A 14,041-nucleotide genomic window follows, 5' to 3' on the forward strand; every position below is an offset into this window, starting at 1 on the left:
CCTTCTGATATGTCCTTTACCAAAAGAGCCATGTCTGACTCTTCTAATTGCGGTAAGTCATCCCAGAGTGACAGACTCTCCAACTCATCCATTGAGCAGGTGATTTTTTCCGTATATAACTCCTGATAGAATGTTCTAGCTTCTTGCCTGATTTCATCATCTTCAACCAAAACGAGTCCAGACCCGCGTTGTATTAAAGTTTTGATGCTATTTCTGGTTCTCTCCGACCTAGCTTTCCACGCGAGCAGGGATCCACACTTCTCCCCATATTCAAAATTACGTAATTTACTAACTTCCCATTTATCCTTGAGTAATTTCTCGGTTCTTGATCTGAAGTTCAATTGTAATTCCACTAATTCTTTTTCCAATCTTGGTACGTTAATTCTATCATCCAAAGTGGCGGAGAGAAGCTGTTCTTCTTTTATTTTAATTAGCCTAAGCTCTTTAATATCCATTTCCTTATTAAGCTTCCTATTTAAGATCATCTGGGAGCTGTATATTCCTCTTAGATAAGATTTGAATGCATCCCAAACAATATTCTCAGGAGCTGTTTCATCGTTAAATTCAAAGAATTCTATGGATTTTTCTTTGATTTTAATATTAAATGCTTCATTTAAAAAAATAGTCCTATCCAATGTCCACCTATATTCGGGAGAGCTCCTCTGAATCTTAATATTTAGTTCAACCACTGAATGGTCAGATAGACCAATCGGAATATAAGAGATAGACTCAGTGGTTGATAAGAACGATTGGTCTAATAGAAAAAAATCTATTCTGGAGAACTGGTGGTATTTTTTGCTATAAAAAGAATATTGTTTTTTTGTGCCGTATTTAACTCTCCAGACATCTAACAGTGTGTAGTCTTTCATAATATTCTTCAGGATCAGAAAAGATTTTGTTGGACAATTGTATCTAGATTTAGAGGTACGGTCTAATGTGGGATCTAATAACAGGTTAAAATCCCCCCCTAGCACAATAGGGATTGTATACTGAATCATATATTTTTCTAATCTCTGAAGAAAGACAGGATTATCCTCATTCGGACCATAATAAACCCCGCATAAGAATTTAACTGAACTTATTGACACCACTGCGGCTAACCACCTCCCTGACTGATCTGTGGCCCAATCATGCAGTATAATACCCTTATTGGCACAACATATTATTGCAACCCCTCTCGTTGTACCCGTTTGTTTTGAACAGAGAATCTCCTGTACCCAATTAAGTTTAATGAATATTTTTCTACATTCATCCGCTTCCAAATGTGTTTCCTGTAATAGGATAATGGAAGCTCCAGTGTTTTTTAAAAAGTGAGAAATGTTTAATTGTTTCTTACGACTCCCTAGCCCGTTCAGGTTCCATGAAAGAATTTTAGTAGATCTTGGCTGGGCCATCATTTAATCTTACTGTCCTTCTGTTATTAACTAAAGAAAAATAGTAGCCTGCTACAAGGTTTAAATTTTGAAATAAATGAAGATTTGTGACAAATGAGGACACACTGTGAATTGTTGTCTACTTGGAGAAATTGAGAGACAATGATTTGGTTGGTTTATGTGTTTGCTGACATATAAATACATGTACTCTTGAAGTGACACTATACCTAGCACGGTTATCTACAGTATACATAGACCAGTGCACTACCCTAAACCCTTAATCTGCCTCCAGCACGATCACCTACACTACCTATTCAGTACTGCAGTACCTTAAACCCTAAAACACTACTCCAGCACGACTGCCTACACTACTCAAAAACCATTGCACTACCCTAAACCTTAAATGTACCCCAGCACAACCTCTTACGCTACCCAAACACCAGTGTACTTTGTTTGAACACTACCCTATCATGATCTGCTACAGTACACAAACAGCACTGTACTATCTGTAACCCTTAAACACTATCCCTAGCATGATCCTGTGCACTAGATAAACACTACTGCCCTATGGTAGAACAGTACCCCAGCATGACTCTCTACACTACCTAAACACCATTTCAGTACCCTAAAGTTTAAATCTGCTACAGCAGGACCCCTTACACTACCGAAACACCACTATACTACCCTACTACTGCATTTATAAGAAATATTGTTATTTGTCTAGAATCACACTGTGAATCAGTGTCTACTTTGAGAAACTGAGAGACAATAATTTGGTTGGTTTATGTGTTTGCAGGCTTATAAAGACATGTACTCTTGCAGTAACAGTATCCCTAGCACGGTTCCCCACACTATATAAAGACCTGTGCACTACCCTAAACCCTTAATCTACCTTCAGCCCAATCACCTACACTACCCATTCACAACTGCAGTACCTTAAACCCTAAAACACTGCTCCAGCACATCCGCCTACACTACTCAAACACCATTGTAGTACCTTAAACCTTAAATGTACCCCAGCACAACCTACTACACTACACAAACACCACTGTACTTTCCTAGAATACTACCCTACCACGATCCCCTTTGCTACACAAACATCACTGCACTACCTTACACCCTAAAACACTATCCATAGCTTGACCCTGTACAGTACATAAACACTGTGCTATGCTAGAACACTACAACAGCATGATTCTCTACAGTAACTAAACACCATTTCAGTACCCTAAAGCTTAAATCTATCACAGCAGGACCCCTTACATGACCCCAACACCACTATACTACCCTACTACTGCATTTATAAGAAATATTGTTGTTTGTCTAGAATCACACTGTGAATCAGTGTGCATTTGGGGAAATTGAGAGACAATGATTTGGTTGCTTTATGTGTTTGCAGACATATAAATACATGTACTCCTGCGGTGACACTATTCCTAGCACGGTTTCCTACACTACAGAAAGACCAGTGCACTATCTTAATCCCTTAATGTACCTCCACCACGATCACCTACAGCACCCATTCACTTCTGCAGTACCCTAAATCCTGAAACAGTACTCCAGCACGACTGCCTACACTACTCAAACACCATTTCACTACCCTAAACCTTAAATCTACCCCAGCACAACCTGTTACGCTACGAAACACCACTGCACAATGCTGGAACACTACCTCAGCATGATTGTGTACACTACCTTAACACCATTTCACTACCGTAAAGCTTAAATCTATCACAGCAGGACCCCTTACACTACCAAAACACCACTATACTATCCTACTACTGCATTTATAAGAAATATTGTTATTTGTCTAGTATCACACTGTGAGTCAGTGTCCATTTGGGGAAATTAAGAGACAATGATTTCGTTGGTTTATGTGTTTGCAGACATATAAATACATCTACTCTTACAGATACACTATCCTTAGCACGATTCCCTACACTACACAAAGACCAGTGCACTACCCTAAACCCTTAATATACCTCCAGCATGATCATCTACACAATTCATTCACTACTGCAGGACCCTAAACCCTGAAACCCTACTCTAGCACGACCACCTACACTACTCAAACACCATTGCACTACCCTAAACATTAAATGTACCCCAGCACAACCTCCTATGCTACCCAACCACCAATGTACTTTCCTAGAACACTACCCTATCATGATCTCCTACATTACACAAACAGCACTGTACTATCTTAAACCCTAAACCACTATCCCTAGCATGACCCCGTGCACTAAATAAATACTACTGCACTATGGTAGAACAGTACCCCAGAATGACCTTCTACACTACCTAAACACCATTTCAGTACCCTAAAGCCTAAATATATCACAGCAGGACCCCTTACACTACCCAATCACCACTATACTACCCTTCTACTAAATGTATAAGAAATATTGTTATTTGTCTAGAATCAGACTGTGAATCAGTGTCCACTTGGAAAAATTGAGAGACAATGATTTGGTTGGTTTATGTGTTTGCAGACATACACATACATGTACTCTTGCAGAGGCACAATCCCTAGCACAGGTCCCTACACTATACAAATACCAGTGCACTACCCTAAACCCTTAATCTACCTCCAGCACGATCACCTACACCGCTCATTCACTACTGCAGTATCGTAAACCTTAAAACAGTACCCCAGTATGACCTCCTACACTTCTCAAACACCACTGAAGTACCTTAGAACAGTAGTCCACAACGACCCCCTACACTATACAAACACTACTGCAGTACTGTAAACTGTAAATCTGTACTGTTGAAAAACAATAGTGACTGTTTATGTACCATGTAGTAATCTATTCACTAAAGTGAAAGTGAAGCAATTATGAATTCACTCAGTGTCTCTCCTTATAGTATTGTGATCATTTTCTTAGTATGCATGTACTCATAAAGTGGTTCAGGTTTTAGTTCTATGGAGCGCTTCAAAGTGGTATTTACTATGTATGTACTTCCGTTTCCAATTTCACAGTTGTGCTTCAGGCCAAAAATGTCTTAGTTAGAATTTATATGGAATGTGTTTGTTTAGTAATAAAAAAGTATAATTTTATTGTTATCAATACATATTTATTTATTAATATTTTTTATGAATACTGATTATCATCATTAAAAAAAGTTATCATGCCAGAGAAAAAAAGAAGAAAAAAGCTCAGAAGAAGGATATTTACTTGAAAAAGAGTCAACACAAGTATTGGAAGACCAACATAATGTATCTAAAAAGAGAAAAATGTCTGGTAAGACCACAAAGGATTTCATAAAAAATATTAGATGATTGAGAAAAAAAATGCAAATGTTGAAAGCCGTGAAAATCTTCCAAACACAGAAAAAAGTGCAAAGATTAAGGAAGGAAAAATAGGCAATGTCTATACAAAGGATACTACTTATAGTAAAAGGAGAGGAAATCAATAGTAAGAAATGCGGCAAAAAATATTTTACAACTGAGTAGTCCATAATTTACTAAAACATACAAAGAAATATAGAAAGAGAACACAATTTTATAAAAAGAAGAAGCATATAGAATCCATTGTTGAAAAGGCTTTTGAAATAAAGAGGAAACTCTTCATTTTAGTATTAAAAATTATTTGATCACTAGATAAACCAATCCATTTAATGAAGGCCAAAAGTAATCAGAAAAGAGTAATTAACCGAAGTAATTTTTGTGATATTTTTTTAGGGGGATGGAAACACTCTTCAATTTCTGAGCCTTTTTTTAATGAAGAGAGTTATTTACAGAGCAATAATTTGTTGCATGCAGTTGACACCAGTGGTCGAGCTTATGAGGTTGTCTACTTGAGAAAAAGCGAATGGTTCCTAGAAATGCAGAAGAAGTGATAGCTGATGAAGTTCTAGGCAGACTTCCTAAAGCCCCAGGGGACACTTGGGATTGTAGTAGTATTTGTAGTGTAGAACAAGAATTTATTGATAAATTACGCAATTACTTACACGTATATTGTGAAAATGTGTTAAACAAAAGATTAAGCTGTTGCAAGGACTAGACACTTGCAGAGTGAAAAAAGATACTGATTTGCAAGGTCATTCTCTGGCTTGTCTTTCTAGGAAAGTTTTTCAAAGTGTTTTTCACCATTTCAGGATGTTGGCAGTACATCAAATGCGGAAATTAGTCAGAAGATTATCTTATGCAAAAAGTCCAGCACTAAAATTAAATGAGTTGAACAGTGCTCTTTTGCGTGGGTCAGTATCAGATGTGAAAAAGGTTTGTGATGATATTGAGTTTTGTTACTTTGGTCCTGAAGAAGAGAGTGAAGAAACTCAGACATTAATAGAAGAAAATATTGTAGAGAATGTTGAACATAGTTGTACAAAAAAGTTTAAGGTGATTTCAGGTGAAAGGCCAAATTTTTCTTGTATTTGTTGTCGGCGAACTCACTACAAAAATCAGACAAGGAGTGTTGATCTGTATTTAAAGAGTGAAAAAGAAAATAATGATAAGTGGAAGGAATTTGCAACCTATTTGTTGGTAGAGAATTGTTTTGATTTGGGTTCTGATCAGTGTATTTGTAAATATTGTTATAACAAATTAGATGAGAATAAAATGCCTGCTAGAGCTGTTCATAATATTCTAGAATTAGTTGCTATTCCTCCAGAATTGAGAGATTTAAACACCTATGAGTCTATTCTTATTCAATGTGTGCACCCGTTTCAGGCTATTGTTCGTATGGAGCCTAAAACAGGTAAATTGCCTCCTTCATATTTACAAAGTGGATTAAAAGGAAGAGTTGTGTATTAACCGTTTGATTTAAAGTAAAATATTGAAATTATTGGTGTAGAGAGTGTAGAAAGTGAACCACTAGTTATTCTTGTTAATGGTGTGCCGACTAAGAATAAGAAAATCTAGCAAGAGTTAGTGGAGGTTAGGAAAGTGCAAAATGTTACATTGTATTTGATAAAAAACAATACATACTATAAGGATGTTTATATGGGAGAAGAAGAAATAGTTTTACCAGAAAATACTGAAACGTCAAGTGGACAAAATGAAAAAGTGGATATGTTAAGATGTGAAGAAATCTATGAACACTACGGTGTGCATCCACTTTATTCAAAAGAAGTGATGGGGAACACTATTGATTTGTTCCAAATGACAAAAGCAAAAGGAAGTCCTATGAGTGTATGGGAAGAGAGCTTGGAAGCTCGTTGTTTTCCGCAGTTGCTCCCAACTGGAAAAGGAGGACGATATGATGAACGTCCTGTGCAGCTTCCTGCATCTGTACATTACAAAGTCAGAAAAGACGGAATTGAAAGAAATGTGGGAAGAGATTTCTCACGAGAAGACTCTCAGTAAGAAATTCTACAGTTTCAGTTTGAAAAAGTGTTATCCCATCGTGAAATTGGAGCATATGAATGCTCAGATCTATTATCATCTGCAAGTATATACTCCAAATCTAGAAGAATCCTTTATGTGAGTCTATGTCTTGCAGCAATGCGAAATCGCGTACTGAAATCGGTACAAGAAATTGAATATTTAGCAGCAAAAGATCCTGAAAGTACAGATATTTTGAAAGCGAATATGTTGGACACATATTACCCAAACAGAAGTCATCATCTTGAGAACATGTGTCGCTATGAAGTGCTGCAAAACTACACTTTTAAACAGAATACTTCAGAAACAAAATATGGAGTAGTTGGTTCTGAAGGATGTTTGGTGAAACAAACGAAAGGAAATTTGATTAATCACAGGAAGCTTCATTGCTACACTGCTGATAATTTTTTTTTTACTATTTAGCCCTTTTACAACTATTCAAACCATGGCGTTTAGAACTGGAATTACTTGAAGATTTCCAGAGCTATGAAGATTCATTTAATGCTTGTAAAGATAGCATACAATGCAGTGCTTTTGCAAATTATGTGAAAATGTTGAACAATGAAATTGATCAAGAAGCTACAATTGCAGCTGAGATTGCTAGAGACAGTTCTCAAGACAGTCAAAGTTCTGCTGCGCTGAGTCAAGATCCACTAGGACAATCAATTGTTGAAAATGAAGCAGCAATTGCCATAAATGTGGTGGAAACCGTAATGTATCAAGCTCAAGAAGATGTAACAAACTTAGGAAACTTGGAAGAACAACTAAATGTTGAGCAAAAACAAACATATGAGCAAGTGAGACAACAGATTGACCATGGATTACTTCATGAAAAGAAAGAGTGCTCATGCACATCATTTCAACCTATCCGAATGTAAGTGATTGGAGAAGCTGGAACAGGAAAAAGTTTTTTAATTAAAGTAATTACAAGTTATCTACAAAAACCAACTGAGTCGCATTTGTTTTGTGTTGTCACTGCTCCAACTGGGTTGGCAGCACACAATACTAAAAGAATTACTTTACATCGTTTACTAATGCTAACAGTAGAGCATGAAAACAAATTCGAACACCACAAGCTATCTGGAGAAGCTTGTTGTGAAGTTTCAAGAATCTTGAAGAAAATGAAACTACTCATTATTGATGAGGTAAGCATGGTATCAAACTTAATGCTTGCCTTTGTGCATTTAAGAATGCAACAAATTCCTAAAACAGAGTATGACGTGTTATTTGGAGGAAAACACGTCATAGTTTTTGGAGATCTACTGCAACTGACTCCTGTAAAAGGACAACCATTATTTAAAACACTTGCGCATGAAGACACCAGAAAGTCTCTGAGTAGTGTTGGAAACGTGAACATTTGGTCATATTTTGAATACAAAGAACTCATTACAAATATGCGACAGGCAAATGATGTTGATTATGGAACTATTCCCCAAGATATAAGAATTGGACTCCTTTATGTGAGTCTATGTCTTGCAGCAATGCGAAATCACGTACTGAAATCGGTACAAGAAATTGAATATTTAGCAGCAAAAGATACTGAAAGTACAGATATTTTGAAAGCGAATATGTTGGACACATATTACCCAAACAGAAGTCAAACATTTGGTCATATTTTGAATACAAAGAACTCATTACAAATATGCGACAGGCAAATGATGTTGATTATGGAACTATTCTCCAAGATATAAGAATTGGACTCCTTTATGTGAGTCTATGTCTTGCAGCAATGCGAACATGGCAAACAAGCTTTGCAGACTTGATTACTTTCCAATTTGTTTCCAAATGAAAACGTAGTTCGTGAGAAAATACACATGGAAATTGCAGATAAGAAATCTGTAATCTATTTAATGCCAACACTACGTGAGTGTTCTATATTCAATGAACAACTTTTGAAATTGGAAAAAGAAGAAATAATAAAAATGGAAGCCATCGATAAAAATAGAACATGAAGGAATCACTAATATTTTGACCAAAAAATTTAAGAAAAATCAATATAATAGAATATAATATCAATAGAAAAATCAGTATCTAAAACTGCTGGTTTAGAAAAGAATCTATATGCATATAGGAACTGTCGGATAATTTTAAGGCGTAATTTGGATGTAGAAAAAGGTTTAGTTAATGGAGCAATGGGCAAAGTTGTAGATTTTGTTAATTATCAAAATAAAGATGGTATTGAATTCTTAAATATTACATTTGATCAGATTGAAGAAGTGAAACAAATTGGTTGTTGTTCTGTTAATTTTTTGCTTGTTAAAGATGTATATGTCCGTTGAAAACAGTTTCCATTTTCTCTGGCATATGCAGTGACTATTCATAAATCTTAAGTTTTAAGTGTTGACAGTGCTTTGTTGAACATTGGAAATACTGTGTTTAAAGAGGGTATGGCATATGTTGCTTTGTCGCGAGTCAGTAATCTTTTGAATGTATGTTCTGGTTCTACACAATTTACACAAAATATCCAACTAGATGCTCAGGAGTTTCTAATGTATATGCTTTCAGTATTGGAAAATGAAGGTTTAGACACAGAGAATATTTTTGCCCTTTGTTATAAATGAGAACATCAATGTGAAAATTGTATGTATACATGTAGCACTAATGTAGACACTGAAAGATTTTTATTTTTGACATTACCGAAATGTAAATCAGTGTCTTTTAGTGAATTAGTCAAAGCTGCAAACCAAAACATGAAGTGTAGGCAATGCAATTCGGAAATGTTATCAACATTATTTATACAAAGATGTGGAAAATATATAATTTTAATTATGGAACATTGTATAGCTGACGGAAGAAAATTGGACACTTTAATAAAACATTTTGTACCTACACAACTATCAATATCAGGAAGGACTTTTGTAGCAGTAGGAATAATTTTCGACGATGGTCCTTCAATAAAATCTGGACATTACACTGCCTATCTCAAAAGTGAGAAAGGCTGGAGTCTTTGTAATGATGCTGAGTTGGTTTTCAAGCAACGTTTGCCTTTCAAATTACCAAATTCCTACCTAATATTTTTAAAGCCAAAGTTTTAGGAAGATAATTCAGCCTCTGAGGAATTTATTGTTATCATTTCATAGGATTACCTTTGGACAATTTACATAAAAATGATTGCATAAATACAATTTGGCCTCAAGGAAATGTATTTCTTTGAATTATGGACTTTTTGTTGCACATTGTCTCGGTGTATAATTTTAACTGGCATCATTTATAGTGTTTATAAATTTAAGTTATAACATTTTCTTAGCAGTAATCATTTTATATACGTGTGATTTATATTATCTAGTATTTTACTATAGATGTATTATTGTTGTTTTTTTAAACAACCTAATTGATTGGGTTTTTTTTGCCCGCTCTTATGTGATGAGTACAATTGAAATCACTATTTGTAGTTAAATTCAATATATTCTGAGAACAGCAAAAAGGCAAAGAAATTACTTTGTAAAATGTTAAAATTATGATGTGCTGTAAAAAATTTATTATTACATGTTATAACTATTTTTTCTATTTTTTTACAGATCTTAATTTTAAGATATCAAATTTAGCACCATTTACATTATAAAAAACAAGTGAATAAAACATGTACCGTTTTTTATGCGTATTACTGTTGAGGTAAGTTTAAGTAAATCTTAAAATGCACAATGGACTGTGTTTCCACACAGTTGAAGAAAAGGACCATGGATGGACTAGATTTGTGCCAGAAAATTGCAATGCAGACAGGTATAAAATAGGGGACAGCTTCAGAACACCTGTCTGCAAGATACATGGCATAGTGCAGAATAGACTGATATGGATGTTTTGCAGGTCTTGGTAATTTCAGAATTAAAAGAAATGAAACTCTTTAACTGAAACCACATCACTCATTGTTTTTGCAAATATCATATTAAGTCGCATCCCTTCCCTTCAGCAATATATAAACATGTCCTATCAGTTCCCTAAAACATAAGTAGTTGTAAATGTATCTTGTGCTCTGTTATCAGTACAGAAATGTACTCATGTAATAACAATTGGCCTAGCCATTAACTCTTTTTCTTATTTATAAGGTGAGGAAAAGGCATTCTGCATACCTTTTCTTTTCCATGTAAGTATAATCTCATCATACACAGTACCTTGTGTTGAAAAGGTGTTCTATAGGTTTTGCTGTGCGTGTTTGCACAATACACTCATCGAACAAGACACATCTCCAGATTTATCATAAATCTGAACATGTTTGTGAATGCTGCACCATCTTCCTATGGGTGTAGTAAAGCACAACGAGGAAAATTGTTTACACTTCTCCTCATTTTTTAACTTTTAATATATGCTGCAATGCACACCAAATATTGAAGGAGAAAAATGCCTTTATTGATTGTTTTTGTGTGCACAAAAACAATCTCCGTATAACACGGATATCTTTGCACCATGCTGCAAGGGTGTCTGTGTCACCACATGGCTGCAGTTTGTGAAGCTGTGCAAAGGGAAGCACAGAGTTGCAACATATTTATGTACATATGTTCATCCCTGTGCTTCGGAAGTACCACATCACACTGTTCTTAAACAGTTTACAGTGTCATGCTGCAGCACTTCCTTATAATTCTGCACTCATGCATTCAATACACATCACATTCATCTAAACTTTCACACACTAGCATACTAGTTTAGATCTTTCTTTACCAGAGTAGTTAGTTCTGAAAAGAAAGTTTTTTTTCTTTTTGTTGTTTTGTATATTTTTTTTGCTTTTTTGAACGATTTTGTATTTTTTTTAACAGGGGGAAAAAATGTGAACTGGGAAAAGAGAACTAAAAACTGGGAGAAGAGGAAAAAAGAAAACTAACAATGGTGGTGGTCAACAGCTCGACACACCAGATCCACTGACTGCTCCCCATACGCAATCAAGCGTCCGCATTTTATACATAACATTCTTAGTTTCCCAAATTGGGGACGAATATCAGGCTGTGAGGTAGAGCTTGCTGATGTTGCTCCACTGGTACTCGGGCGTTCTGATAAAGCAGGAGGAGCCTCTCTCAATCTCCTTAACTCCTTCCTTACAAAGTTGACCGGATGCTTGGATTGCAAGTGCTTCCTCAGGAGTACTTTTTGTTGGGGTCTCCTCTTGAAAGCACTTCCTTGCATATGTGGCAAGTAACTTTTGTTGCATTCACCTTTTTTAAGCCTGGTGGAAAGGTGAAAAAGTTCCAGACCATGCTGGTATATTTTTCCTTTGGTGGAGATTCAGGAACACATTCTTGCTCTGATGAGTTCTCTGAGTCAGAGGATGATGGTGGACTAGCAGCCATAGTATCTTTGAGTAAATCTCTTCTCCAAAAAAGAAAGAGCAGCAGATCTTCTCAGGAGGTCTTTCCCTAAGAAAAGTTCTAAGAAGAGTGATTGAAATGGATGGGGTCCTTCAATAGTTTTAATAGGAAGTGTAATGAACCAATCAAATCTCTTTTTTTTTAGGTCACATGGTGTGCGCGTAGGATGCGCGTAGGATGCATGTAGACAGCACGCACTGTGCTCACACCGTGCTCGCACCCTGCGCGACTTAGTGCATTAAAAAGTGATGTACTTTTCCAGATAATTTAAGAATAATATTTTTATAATAACCTCAGATAATCTCTTGTCCTAATATTTATAATAAATATATGTAAATAAGTTTTTCAACATAAAAAAAAAATCGTGGGAGTCGCGCATCCACCTCGACCGATATGCATATGACCTCACGCCCTACCGCGCGTCCGTCACGTCGCGTAGTACATACATCTCGCGTATGCGCCAGAAGTCGCCCACAAGTCGCATCGCAACCACGTTGGAAAAGTCGTACCCGTCGCACAACCTACGCAGATCCTAACAACCCTAAAATAGTGGACCGGTTTCGCGCATCAGGATGCTCGTAGGGTGCACGGCTCCCGAAAAAAGGAAAACAAAAATGAAAATAATTTAAGAATATTATAAACTAAATAAAATAATAAAAATAATACATTTTTTTTAAAAAGTATTCAAAAAACAACATTAAATATATTTTAAAATTATCATTTAAAAAACCTTTCAAATTCACTTAAAAAAACATAGGTTTGAGATATGTTATAGTTAGGAATTAGCATTTAAAAAACCTTTGAAATCCACTGAAAAAAACATAGGTTTCAGTGGTGTTATAGTTAGCTAGACATTTTACTTGTATAAAACCATTGAAATTCCCGTTATAGTTAGTTCAACTAACTATAACTTGCGCGCCCACAATCCACTGCTGATGATGTCACATATTACATAATTCATGACATGGTCAGTGACATCACTGATGAAATCCCTGATGAAATCTCAAATGACATCACTAATAATAATAATAATAATAATAGGGAAGCTTATAAAGCGCCTGGTTATGCACCCCAGCGTGTCCCTGCGCTGTAGTAAGTGGAAACAGCATGCCCTCAACTCTGCTCAATGCAACTTAGCTACTGTATAAACAGATGGGTCTTGAGCTTTCCCCTGAACCTTGCCTCTGATGGCTCCAAACGGAGCTCCAGCGGGAGTTTATTCCAACTCCTTGCTGCAAGGAGCCGGAAGGACCTGCCCCCCATATGGGCCTTTTTAATTCTAGGGATCGCTAATAGGCCACAACCAGAAGATCTAAGGGATCGAGCCGGCCTATACTTAGTGATAAGGCTATGTAGCGGCCTCGGTGCTTTACCTCCAATAATACGGTGACACATACACAGAGCCTTAATCTCAATTCTACTTCTAACCGGGAGCCAGTGTAGTGCCCGCAGCGCGGCCTTCGAGGCAGATCTTCTAGGGAGCCTCAGGACCAGCCGGGCTGCGGCATTTTGTAACACCTGTAGGAAATCAAGGCTCCTCACTGTGGCACCCAGATAGAGGAGGTTACCATAATCCAGTCGTGCGGTGACAAGAGCGTGTACTAGCGTCCGTCTAGCCTCCGTCGGGAGGAGGTCCAGCACTTTCCGTAGACCTTTCAGGACCCCAAAACACATCCCCACCACCCGACTAATGTGGGGCACAAATGTTAGATCAGCGCCGAGCCACACGCCCAGATTTTTGGCTTGCTGGCATGGCGTAGGAACCGGTCCCAAACAGGTGGGCCACCATGCCAATGACCACACAGACGGGCCACCCCCCCACCACGAGTCAAACATACAAATAATCAATCACACTCCCATTTCTTCATCTATACAGTTATACACACAAAACCTTACTTATTCAAACATATACTAACACATACTTACTCTCTTTTACAATCACTGATAAAAGTACACATTGATCCACACAGCCACTCGCACAATCACTGTCTCTCATGTATAGTCATTCATATATGCCAACTCTCACATGCACTGTGTTTTACATA

This window comes from Lissotriton helveticus, chromosome 4_1, assembly GCF_964261635.1.
Source record: "Lissotriton helveticus chromosome 4_1, aLisHel1.1, whole genome shotgun sequence".
In the NCBI taxonomy this organism is placed as follows: Eukaryota; Metazoa; Chordata; class Amphibia; order Caudata; family Salamandridae; genus Lissotriton; species Lissotriton helveticus.